Consider the following 12391-nt stretch of genomic DNA (forward strand, 5'->3'; position numbering starts at 1 on the left):
CCTTTGAACTTAGAATGTTGGTTGGCAGGGACTTTTGAACACGAAATTTTTTTTTTTTGCAGATTAGTGCAAATATCTTGCTGTACAAGAAAAATCATATCAAACTGGAAAAAAAAATTAAAAAGAAAACAAAATGCAAGCAAACAACAAAAAAAATGCTATGTTGTGAGCCATTCAGTTCCCACAGTCCTCTCTATGGGTGTAGATGACTCTCTTCATCATCATTGGAACTGGCCTAAATCATTCATTGTTGGAGTCACATCATCAGAATTGATCATCATTTAATCTTGCTGTTGCCATGTACAATGATCTCTTGGTTCTGCTCATTTCACTAAGCATCTCCAGGCTTCTCTAAAATCATCATCCTGGTCGTTTCTTATAGAACAATAATATTCCATAACATTCATGTACTATAACATATTCAGCCATTCTCCAACAGACGGGCATCCCCTCAGTTTCCAGTTTCTGGCCTCTACAAAGAGGGCTGCCACAAACATTTTTGCACATGTGGGTCCCTTTCCTTTCTTTAAGATGTCTTTGGGTTATAAGCCCAGTAGTAACACTGTTGGATCAAAGGGTATGCACAGTTTGATAACTTTTTGAGCATAGTTCCAAATTGCTCTTCACAATGGTTGGATCTGTTCACAATTCCACCCTTCTATATCCCTCTCCAACATTCATCACCATCTTTTCCTGTCATCTTAGCCAATCTGAGAGGTCTGTAGTGGTATCTCAGAGTTGTTTTAATTTGCATTTTTCTGATTAATAGGAACACAAAACTTAGAAGACCAAAGTGGATAGAACTTTAGAGACCTGAAAATATCAGAGTTAGAAAAGACTCAAGAGATCATCTCTTTCAATACCTTCTTTAAAAAAAAAGTTTCATCAATGCATTTTGTTTTTATAGAACAGTTACATCCCAACCCAACACCTATGATACAAACAGAGCACCTTCCAGGATTCAAACAATAAAGTTGATAACAAGAATTTTCTTTCCTGAATCCTTAGTAGAAAGGACTTAACATCCTACAGAAACAGTTGCCAGACTACATCTCTACAGAGTATGCTTCTGAAAGTTTGCTTTTCCAAAGACTTTGGAGTTCAGGACACACATATAAAAGGGGGAAAGAAGTTAATATCTGATACATTGTAACTGAAAGAACATGTAGTAATTTTATTTTAATTCACTGTTTTAGGACAGCAATACTGGCGCAGCTAGGTGGCGCAGTGGATAGAGCACTATCCCTAAATTCAGGAGGACCCGAGTTCAAATCTAGTCTCAGACACTTAACATGTCCTAGCTGTGTGACCCTGGGCAAGTCACTTAACTCCAGCCTCAGGGAGAAAAAAAAAAAAAGACAGCAATATCATCAGTCACCATTCTAGAACCAATATTGGTTCTAGACCAATATTGTTTATTTTATTTGATCTAAATTCTTTTATCTTTGAGTATCATTTTCATTTTTGCATTATTGTGCAAATCATCAGTTAATCAATAAACCTTAAGCACCTGCTATGTTCCAGACACTGGTATTGTTTGCTTTCTTGGTTCTGTTTACTTCCCTCTTATCAAGTTATACAATTCTTCTATAGGCTTTTCTGAATTCTTATTTGTCATTTTTTTTCCTTTTTTTTGCTGAGGCAATTGGGGTTAAATGACTTGCCCAGGATCACACAGCTAGGAAGTGTTTTTGAACTCTGGTCCTTTTGACTTCAGGGCTGGTGCTCCATCTAGCTGTGTTTATTTGTCATTTCTTAAAGTATAATAGTATTCTGTTCATTTAGTTCCTTCATTCCCCCTTCCCCATCAATAGGCAACCTCTTTGTTTTCAATTTTTTGCAACTATAAAAATGTTTCTACGAATATTTTGGTATGTCTAGAACCTTTCTTTCTGTCCTTGAACTTCCTGTGTAAATTCCTACTAGGATGACTGGTGGAACAAAGTATATGGATAGTTTAGAAACTTTTCCTGCATGATTTCAAGTGACTTATTAGAATGTCTAGACCAAGTTATATCATCAACAACAGTGCATTAATGTTCTCATTTTATCACACAGCACTGATTTATCTCCAACTTTAATTAGTTTTGCCAATGTGAACCACCTCCTTCATTGTACAGAGAGGAAATCAAGATTAAGGAAACTGTGATGTTAAAGTGCCTGCCTGAGACAAATGTAATTAGCAAGATCAAGATTTGAAACCAGGTTCTCTGCTTTCAAATCTAACATTCTTTCCATGACTCCACTGCAAGGGACTTCTCTCTAGGAGGAGATACAAAATCTCCATCTATTTAAAACCATCTATAATTTAGCTCCCATCTATCTTTTCATTTTTATTTGATTTTCCTTCCTATCATAATCTCCATTTTAGTCAAGCTCAATTGATCATCCTCTCCAATCCATGCCATTCCATATCCATATTTCTGGCCTGCTATCTATATAGGCAATGTTCTGCTTGCTTACTTCTACTTCTGAATCCTTAGTCTCCCTTAAAACAAAGCTGGGTTGCCACTGCCTACACAATACCTTTCAGTTCTTATCCCTTCCTTATTTTAAGCATTCTTTCCTTCTGAAAATTACTCTGTATTACTTAATTTTTTAAATTGATTTTTTATTTTAAATTTAATCTCTGTTACTTAGAATTTACTTATAAACACGTTGTATTCCCCTCCACCCACCTCCATTTCCTCTACAAACACACTTATACTACTAGAATATGGACCATATGTTTCTTAAAGGTAAGAAACTACTTCATTATTTTGTTCTTGTATTCTCAGTTTCTGACACAAAGCCTTATACACAGTAAATACTTAATAATGCTTATTGAATTGAACAGGAAAAAAGTGAGTGGATTATATGAGTGCTGAACTACTTTCTGCTAGAGAATCTTAGGACACTAGGCCATTGTCCTATGTAAAACAGAATCTTGTATTCACAAATCTGAGGTTTCAGAAGAAACTAGGAAACGGGCAAATCATATCCATTTGGCGAGCTTCAGTTTCTCTATCTGAAAGATGTAGGTATTATTTCAGCTCCCTTCCAAATTCTATGAAATGTGTTGTTCTGAAGCTGCACACCAAGAGAGGCCCAGCAAATTTAGTTCTGAGGTTGCTGGCTCCAACAGCCAAAGCAAAAGCTGTGGGATGGCTCAGAATTTTACCCCTGGAACCACCAATTCTCATCTGGAAGTTAAAGCCCTCCACAGTTTGGTTCCCATCTACCTTTTTTTCAGAAAGTATAATGTCTTTGTTACTTGTATTCCAAACTCAAAAGATTGTCCCCACCATTAAAGTCATCTTTTAATATTCCCTGTGTATTGTCAGGGTCAGCCCAGAGACAAAATTGTTGAGCAGGAGTGTGGGGCCAGAGTGAGGGCAAATTTGAGCCTATGTTACAGCTTATTCAGTAAAAACAAATAACTTTTTTTTTTTTTGTTATTTTTTTTTTTTTTTTACGAAGGGAGGCACCCTCATTTCAGGGGATTTGGTGCTTTATTTGTTTTCCTATGTCCAAAACAAAACAAATAAACCTAGTACCCGAGCCTGGAAACATTCCTCTTAGAGCAAAACCAGACCAAATCTCAGAAGTAAACTGGAAAGAGATTCTCTTCTCTTGTTCCCCCAAGGTCAAGGACAGAGCTGAAATGAAACTCAACCCTAGTCTAAAGGTTCTAGCCCTGATACTGATTTTGAGAGAACCTTAAAAAAACTAATGTGAGGATTCCTTCATGGTCTGTAAGGATCAATGATACTTTCTCAAACTCCCCCAAAATACTTTTTGACCCCCAGAATCATAATCATAATAGATTAATCCCAGAGAGATGAAAGGTTAAAATACTATCCAATGCTGCAAATTGGTACAAAAACAGAATAAACACGGATGGCAAAAATCAGCTCATGAGCTCATATGGTCTTTGATCAGAGACATAATTTCATTATAAAATTTTGAATCAGGCTGTTGTGAAGTCCTGCCAAAGAGTTTCATTTTCCCAGATGATATGGCGGGTTATTTCTCTCCTCTTTCTCCCTCTACTTGGGTTTACCATATTAGCTTTCTCCTCTATTTATAGTACCCAGCCCTTTACTATGGCCTCTTTTGAACTCCAGGAATTGTCTTCAATTCTGAACCCAAGTTAGAAATTATGATTAATGGTGGACCGATCTGTAGTGTGGCCTGGCTTCCTATTCTCCTTAATCAATTAATTAGCAAGCCATTTATTAAGTATCAACTCTATTCCTGGAGCTGTACTTAGGATTCAAAGTTATAGATGAATAAGTCCCAAGCCTCAGGAAGTTTCCATTCTTTAGGGCTTGAATCACATATCTAGCTAAACACAACTTTTAAAAATGTTTAGCATTTCCTGTTGTCTGAGTGTTCAAAACAGTTCTCAGTAGAGACTCTCTTGATACTTACTCTATTTGTGACCAGTGGTTAAGTTCCTTCCCATCTTTGGGCTTTTGTTGGGGGACAGGATAATCTCTAAATTCTTTTCCAGTTGTAGCTCTCGTGATCTTATGGACATGTTAGTGAGGAATGAATCTACTATCTTCGTGATACTGGACAAATCACTAAAACACTATCAGCTTCATTTTCCTCATCTGTGAATTAGGGATAATAGATTTGTTGAGAGAATCATGTGAAATAATATGTGTAAAGAAAGTGCTTTGCAAACCTAAAGGTTCAGGTTCAGTCAAGGTCGATTTTTCTTGTCCCCATTTGGGGTTTTCTTGGCAGAAATACTGAAGTGGTTTGCCATTTCCTTCTTCAGCTCCTTACAGATGAGGAAACTGAGGCAAACTGGGTAAAGTAACTTGCCCAGGGTCACATAACTAGCTAGTATCTAAACTTGAATTTGAATTCCAGAAGATAAATATTACTGACTCTAGACCCAACACTCTATCTGCTGCACCACTTGGCTATTCTATATAAATGTTTGCTATTTATTTTCATCTTGCCCTAAAGTATCTCCTTTTGCCTTAATACAGTTCCTGATTTCCTATAATTCTGTCCCAAGTTATTAGTTTTAAGTAAATATATATATATAGTTTTTGTGTTGCTTATGTCTTTTCCTGGCAGAGAACCATCTCTTATGACAAAGAACTTCTAAAAAGAATAGAAGTTAAAAAAAAAAAAAGCCTAGCAAAACCAATTAATATATCACAAAAGTGTGATGTTATCTGCAATATTCCACATTTGTTAGACTCTCATCTAAGTTTGGCCTGATGACTACACTTAATAGAATTCTAGGAGACTAGATAAAAGGACTTCAGTTTTAACTAAAAATCCCACCTTTTTGAGAAAACCCCAAGCTCAAGATTGATCAAAACAAATCATGGGATATTTCTGCAGAGGGTATAGCAGCATTTTTATCTTACTAAATTTACTCTTAGTAAGATAAATGCAGAGTAAGACATACATTGAGCCTTGGATTTGAATCAGATTCTTTCTCAGACATTTATTGTTATTGTGTGACCCTAGGCAAGTCCTTTAAAGGGTCCCAGTATCCTTATCTCTAAAATGAGTATGATTATAGATTATCCCCATGGATTTGGGGCAGGAAGGGACTTTAGAAGCAACATAGTTTCCTCATTTTACATGAGGAAGTTGAGGTCTACAGAAATAAAGTAATTTGTTTAAAGTTATCTAGGTAGGGGCAGAGACAGTATTTAAACCCTAACCTCTAATTGTAAATCCAGTAGTCTTTCCATTATATCAATGGTCTACATCACAGGCTTGTTATGAGTATCAAAAGAGTTCAAGTATCACATATGTAAGATCATGCAAGAGTTTGGAGCAAAAGCACTTTCAGACTTTCCCATTCCTTGAATTTGTAGCTTTAAGGCTGTCAGACTTTGAGTAATTATGTTTGCATATCTAAGAGTCGGAAAATATGTGTGTGGTTGGCAGAAAATAGATTTATAACCAGGTAGTGGACTGACTAGGTTCCTTTTCTTTGCCTACTCCTTTATGTCGATGAATGGGAGAAAATGAGAGTTTAAAAACAGGGGAACCAAATCTAGTAGAGAGATTTGAGAAATGATCTTGGTGTCTGAAGCTGAGATCCTGATGCTCGGGAAACAAGCAAGTCTCAGAATCTAAACTAAGCACAGAATAGTCTTTTTTTTTTTTTTTTAGAACTGAGTATTTACCTTTAAGAATTTTTACCTTTTTTTCTGGAACAGTTGCAGAGTTCAGCAAAAGGATTTCTCTCTTCTTCCTGTTACTAGCAACGGCAAATTGCATCAGAAGCCTCTGTCCACCCTTATACATATGCTTGCATGAATTCAAAGTTATCACTTTTTGAATCCCAATCTTCTTTGCAGAGAATGGGAGATTTTTAACCCCTTAGATAAAATGATCTTAGAACCTAGCTTTCTGGCAACGAAAAGGAGATTTCTAAGGCAGTGCCACCTTTGAGAGTTCCTTTATGGCTAATTGCAATGTAAAGAATTTTTTGGGTTTGCAGTTTTTAAACCATTGCATCTTTAATTTTCTGATGTTACTTGTTTTCTTAGCAAGAAAAATGAGTCCTCATGGTTTTAGCACATATCCTACTTGTGTACAAACCCACTGAGATTTTAGCTGAACCAAAAGGTGTAAATGATGAAGAAAAACATCCAAGCAGTGCCCAGAAGCAACCATGGAGCAGCATCTAACAGAGATTGTAAGATTCAGGTCGGGAAGAGCAATACCAAGACTTCATTGGCCTTAGGCAGCAAACTGATATGTATGATTTCTTTTCCCAAATCTGAAACATGCGCATTTTCTATTTATGTGCCTCTCTATTTAGGTCTTCTATATGTGTCTCTTTTTCCTGCTTGACCCAGGATGAGTTTTGGGGGAAGTTCTTCTTAAATTTTTAGGGATAATGTTCTTTTGTAACATCCTCTGATCATGTTATTTCATTAAATGCCTTTGCAGTGAAATAATTATGTCCTCTGACTGATTACTGAATTGTAGCTACATCAATGGGGGCTCTTGAGTTATAATTTGAGGAATGTTGATGCAGAAACTTAACTTGAATCTGAGGAAGTCACAATCCAAGAGACATTATCTGTAAGTAAGAGTCAGAATCAATGCTACATATAAAATACTTTGAAAATTTTAAAGCTTATGCTATATAAATGTTATTGTTGTTCAGTCACTTTAGTTGTATCCGACTCTTCATGACTTTTTTTTTTTTTTTTTTGGCAAAGATACTAGAATAGTTTGCCATTTCATTTTATGAAATTTTATGAAACTAAGGCTAACACGGCTAGATGACTATCCCAGGGATCATATAAATTCTAAGTATCTGAGATTGGATTTGAACTCAACTCTTCCTGACTCCAGATATAGCTCTGAATCCACTATGCTACTTTGCTGCCTCTATATAAATAATGACTATCATTCTTATTAGTATATTATTATTATTCCTACTATTATTCCTTCCCCTATTAACAGCAATAGCAGCAATGGATGACAAACATCTCTCAGGTAGTTCTAATAACTTGAGCACCCAAAAGTAGAACACTAAAATAGGAAATCTAACAAATTAACTCTCCTTCTGTTTTCCTAGGAGAGTCCTGGAATTCTTAGAGAGGAAGATTCTGGTAGTGACTAAAATACATACATACTGATTCCGAAAATACATGTCTTGGATTTGTTCCAAATGCCTTGACGTTTATGTTGCAGCCAGAGGGTTGTTATCCCTGGGCAGCGTTCCACTATCGGGCCATTAGCCCTTAATTAGGGACAGCTTGTTGGTGTGCACATCTCCAGTATAGCTGGGAGCTTACACTCATACAATATATTCCCTTATGATTCTCCTTTAGCAATTTGATAATAAACTGACCTCTTCCTGTTGGGGCTTGGAGTCGTGCCCCTGAGAAACTCGCCCAGTTCCATAGCAGGAAACTCTGGGACCCTTGCAGAGTTGAGAAACTGATGCTCTGTATCTGTTTTCAGGGCCCTCTTTCTTCCCTCCCTTTTCTTTCTTATTCCTAGGAGAACAGAGGGGAGAAACCTTTGTCAGGAAAGTTAAATGCCAAGAGTTTACATTTGCAAGTAGATACAAGAATAACAAGGTGCTGGTAAATTGGGGCTTCATGGGCCAGCATGCCTTGGTTCTCTGTCAAGGACGTCTGAGTTTTTCCATGCCACTGGGGTGTTTGTGTGCAAGGCTATGGCAGGCCACAGGGATGCTCGTCGACTTCTTATGAGGAAGACATGCTGGAGAGTTCAACTCTGGACAATAGAAACCCCCCCTCCCATAGGTTATTATTTGGTCTGGTCAGGCTTGTGACGTTGGGGAGAAAATAGTTTCTATTAGTCTTGGCCAGCTTCACATGACGGCTAAGGAGCTCTTCAAAAAGATCCCTAAGATCAAGTTTTGACAAAATAACCAGCAGCACTCTCACTGACTATGAGATATCTCAGAATCCCTGTGGCTCTCCTGAGCATACTAAAATCCAATATGTGAGTTTTCCAAGGCGCTATTAGAGAACTCTTTAATTTTGAGTCTGGTTTGTGTTTCTGGCCTGGGCCTGGGAAAATTGGTCCAGAACACACACTGATGTGAGAACTCGAAAAAGAGGTCCAAATTGTAGGTAATTGTTTAAGCTTGTATTAGGGCTGGAGGCCCACTCAAAGCTGTCTCCCTTAGTATCAGTGTGTTTCCTATTACAATTGATATTAATCGGTCAAGCCGTTCTTTTGATTTTTAAGCCTGTGAGACTAAATTGTGTAATTATTTTTTACCCTCTGGTACTACTATCCACGTTCCTCCATTCCATTTCTTAGGAAAACATTTTAAAAAATAGTTAGCAAAATATATTGGAGATTTTCCAGAGAATAATGTGACTTTAAAGGACCTGGAAGTAAGTTCCAGAATCCAGATCTCGAATCATGTCCAGCAAGTGAAAGCCTTTTGTATTAGTCCTGCCTTGGAGGTGGACTGTACCCAATAAGATGCAGGGATTTTAGAGGGGGGCATTGTCCCTTCCTCATACTCCTCTGCTGGCTTATTGTTTGTCTTTTGTTCTCAAAGAGGACCATGATATCAAGAGAGATAATACCATGACATGCAAGTGAGTTGGATTTAAGTGAGGGCAAAGTCGCCAGCTTCATTTTCTTCACTAGAACCATCTGGGTCCAGTGGCAAGATACAGATCAGGATGACTGGAAATGGCTCTGAATACAGTGGGAGACCTTGGCCTTTTTAAGCTAAAGTTTTTAACAGTCTCAGGTTTGACTGAGGCAATATCCATTCAGTAATTAAGGCTAGGTAAGAATTGAGGCAACAGAAAGGTCTCTTTTACCTAGTTAAAAAAATAGAAAAGAAAAGAAAAAAATCTGGAAGATAAAAAACATCAGGGTTTTTGACTAAAACAGAAACAATTCTTCTTTCCATTTATTAGAGTCAATCTGGACACAAAGACCAATCTGGCTTGGCTTGGGACCTACTGATCACTAAGCAATGAGAGCCAGAGTGATCTGAATTGAAGGCATGGTCCTTAAGAAAGAAATCTAGTCAGAAAACCTCAAGATAATTTGGGAAGTTTTAGTGTTGTTGTTTTTTTAAATGGTTGGTTTGTTGGTTGGTTGTTGTCCTTCATTCTTGAAGAAGACCAAAATAACATCACTATATTAGTCATGTTAGTGTGTCTGACTGTGGCAGATCAGACGAACACAAACTCTGCCACAGGTCAGACATAAATAGTATCTATGAACATTTGGAGTAGACTCTCTAACTGTACATCTCGTGTTTTTTTTTTTTTTTTTTTCTGAACGAATTCAGTTCTGCTTTGTTCATACAGTACAGTGCCTTCTCTGATGAGGGCACACCATCCTTGGCAATCCTGTGTCTACCATGTTATACAATCAATTCTGAAATTCTAAAAAGACATTTTGAGGGTATCCTTGTATTGCTTTCTCTGATTCCTTGTCCTGTCAGTTCTCCATAAAATAGTCTTTCTTGGCAAGTATAAATTACTTTCCTTTGGGAAGAGCACCCACAAGTAAGATACCTTATGTGGACAGAAGGAAGGGAAAGAAAGTTTATGAATCCTAAACTAGCTTATTCTCAAGAATTGTTTGAGCGAGTCCATCCTGCTTCTTTGACAACTATGATCAGGTCAATTTCCTAGACTGTCCTGTTTGTATGGAATAATGTGAAGCCAGAATCTATTGTTAATTCATCCGTCCTATCTCCAATCTAATTAGCATATTAGACAATTAGCAAAATAGACAATTATGACAACCTTGATGGGAGCTTAGCTTTTCCAGACTGTTTTAGTAACATAAGTAAAGGAAGTCATAAAGTAAACTCTATCAATCATAATTGCACATAAAAAGAAAGTTAGCTTTCCCAGATTATCTTGATTGGCATATTAATTGGCCAAGTAGATCCATCCACTTGGCTTCTCCTTGATTCCTCCCTGACTTCCCCTGCTTCTCCCTGGTTCCTTTCCTTACTCCCTAGATCCTGCCTTTGCTCTTCTGAGATTTTAAAAGTTTTGTTCCCCAAAAAGCAAATTGCTCATTCATTTAGGACTCTCCTTTGTCTAGTTGTATTTTTTGAGTTGATGAAGTTATTTCATGTAAAATAAAATAGCAAACCTTTGTTGCCTGTGATGGATGCCTGTAATATAATTTATTTATGCCATGAAATAAATCTATTTTTATTCTTTTATAATTATGTTCCCTCAAATCTATTTCATAATATCACTCATGGTAACTTTTATTACCACTTTAAAAGGAAAGTAGTTTTTTACTTTCTTAAAATTAAGGTCTTATAGATATTTTTTGCCTCTATAGTTATTTTGATTTTTAAAAAATTTTTTATTGAACTATTTCTTATTGTTTTGTGCAGTTTTTAGCTTCTGTGTGGTTCACTATAATTTTCAAGGAATCTGTTGATTGGGTAAGATTTCATACCTCTTATATTATTCTGTTAATTTATTATTCCTTCTAAGTCTTTGCTCCAATTTATCATTTCTCCCCAAATCTGTGTTTTCATTTCATTACAAAATCATTTTAAAATTCTTGCTTTATGTCTTCCAGGAATTCTAGTCAAATTTGTATCCAAGCTGGGTTGTTTTTTGAGGCTTTGCTTATAGATGTTTTAGAGTAAATCTTTCCTTCTGGATTTGTATCTTGGGTATTCCAATCATCATCAGAGTTACTTATGGTGAGAGTTTTTATGTTTATTCATTCTTCCTATTTTACTTCCTGAACTGGGACTTTGTGTTGGAGTTAAATTATGTGTACTTCTGGAAGAAATATTTGACCTTGTTTGGTCTTGATTTGTATTCTCTGAGGTCCTGTATTTGCTTTCTCCAGGTATTAGGTACTGTGTTCTTCAAAGATCTCAAGGGAGGCTTAATGTGGATACCTGCAAACTTTCAGATGTCTGATCCAGGCCAAAGTCTAAATGTTTCCCTTTAGAACTGAACTTTTCAAGCTTCAGGCCTCAATTTTTGTCTGGGCAACACAAATGAAGGCTCGCCCTTTGTTGGTGCTCCAGTAGACTTCTACTGGTTCCAACATATTGTTAATGTGTGTGTGTGTGTCCAAAACAGTGTCTAGATGAGACCTTAAAGGAAGAGTTTTAAAATGACAAACAAACCTGAACAATAAAATGACAAACCATGTGTGCTACCAACTTCCTGCCAGAGAAATGATGGACCTAAAATGTGGCATGAGATACCCATTTTTGGACATTGTTAATAAGGGAATTTATTTCATTGGATAATATATATTTGTTGTGACAGTTTTATTGTTCAATAGGTAGGCAAGTGGGAGACAGTTAATCAGAAGAAAAGATAAAAGTCAGAAGGAAATTTTCTTTTTAAAGGAAAGAACTAAGAACATTGCTCTTGAGGATAAAGAATCTGGGATAACAGAAATGCAAAAGCCAGCAAATATGTAGCAGAATCACCTGGTCAGAAAGCTACACCCTACATTTACACATATGTACTTCCCAAATATGCTGCACTAGATTCAAAGTCTCTGTGGGTCTATATCCACTCAACTTCATGGCTTATGACTTCTTTTTTTTTTCTCTTGAGGCAATTGGGGTTAAGTGATTTGCCCAGGGTCACACAGCTAGGAAGTATTAAGTGTCTGAGGTCAAATTTGAACTCAGGTCCTCCTGATTTCAGGGCCAGAACTCCATCTAGCTGCCCCTCATGACTTGTAACAATGTCTTTTCTCTTATTAAGCAGTCAGCATGATGAATTCAAAATAAAGAAGGGCAACATTTGGTGAACAGCATTTACAGAAAAGTAACAAGAAAACCTTTTCTCCATTAACATTGGGCATACTTTCCTGTCCATGGAGAGAGGATATTTTAGGAACCATAGAGACACTGCAAAGAATAGAAACTTAATTTGATGGAGCAAAGACAGGT

Source organism: Sminthopsis crassicaudata, chromosome 3, assembly GCF_048593235.1.
Source record: "Sminthopsis crassicaudata isolate SCR6 chromosome 3, ASM4859323v1, whole genome shotgun sequence".
Taxonomy (NCBI): Eukaryota; Metazoa; Chordata; class Mammalia; order Dasyuromorphia; family Dasyuridae; genus Sminthopsis; species Sminthopsis crassicaudata.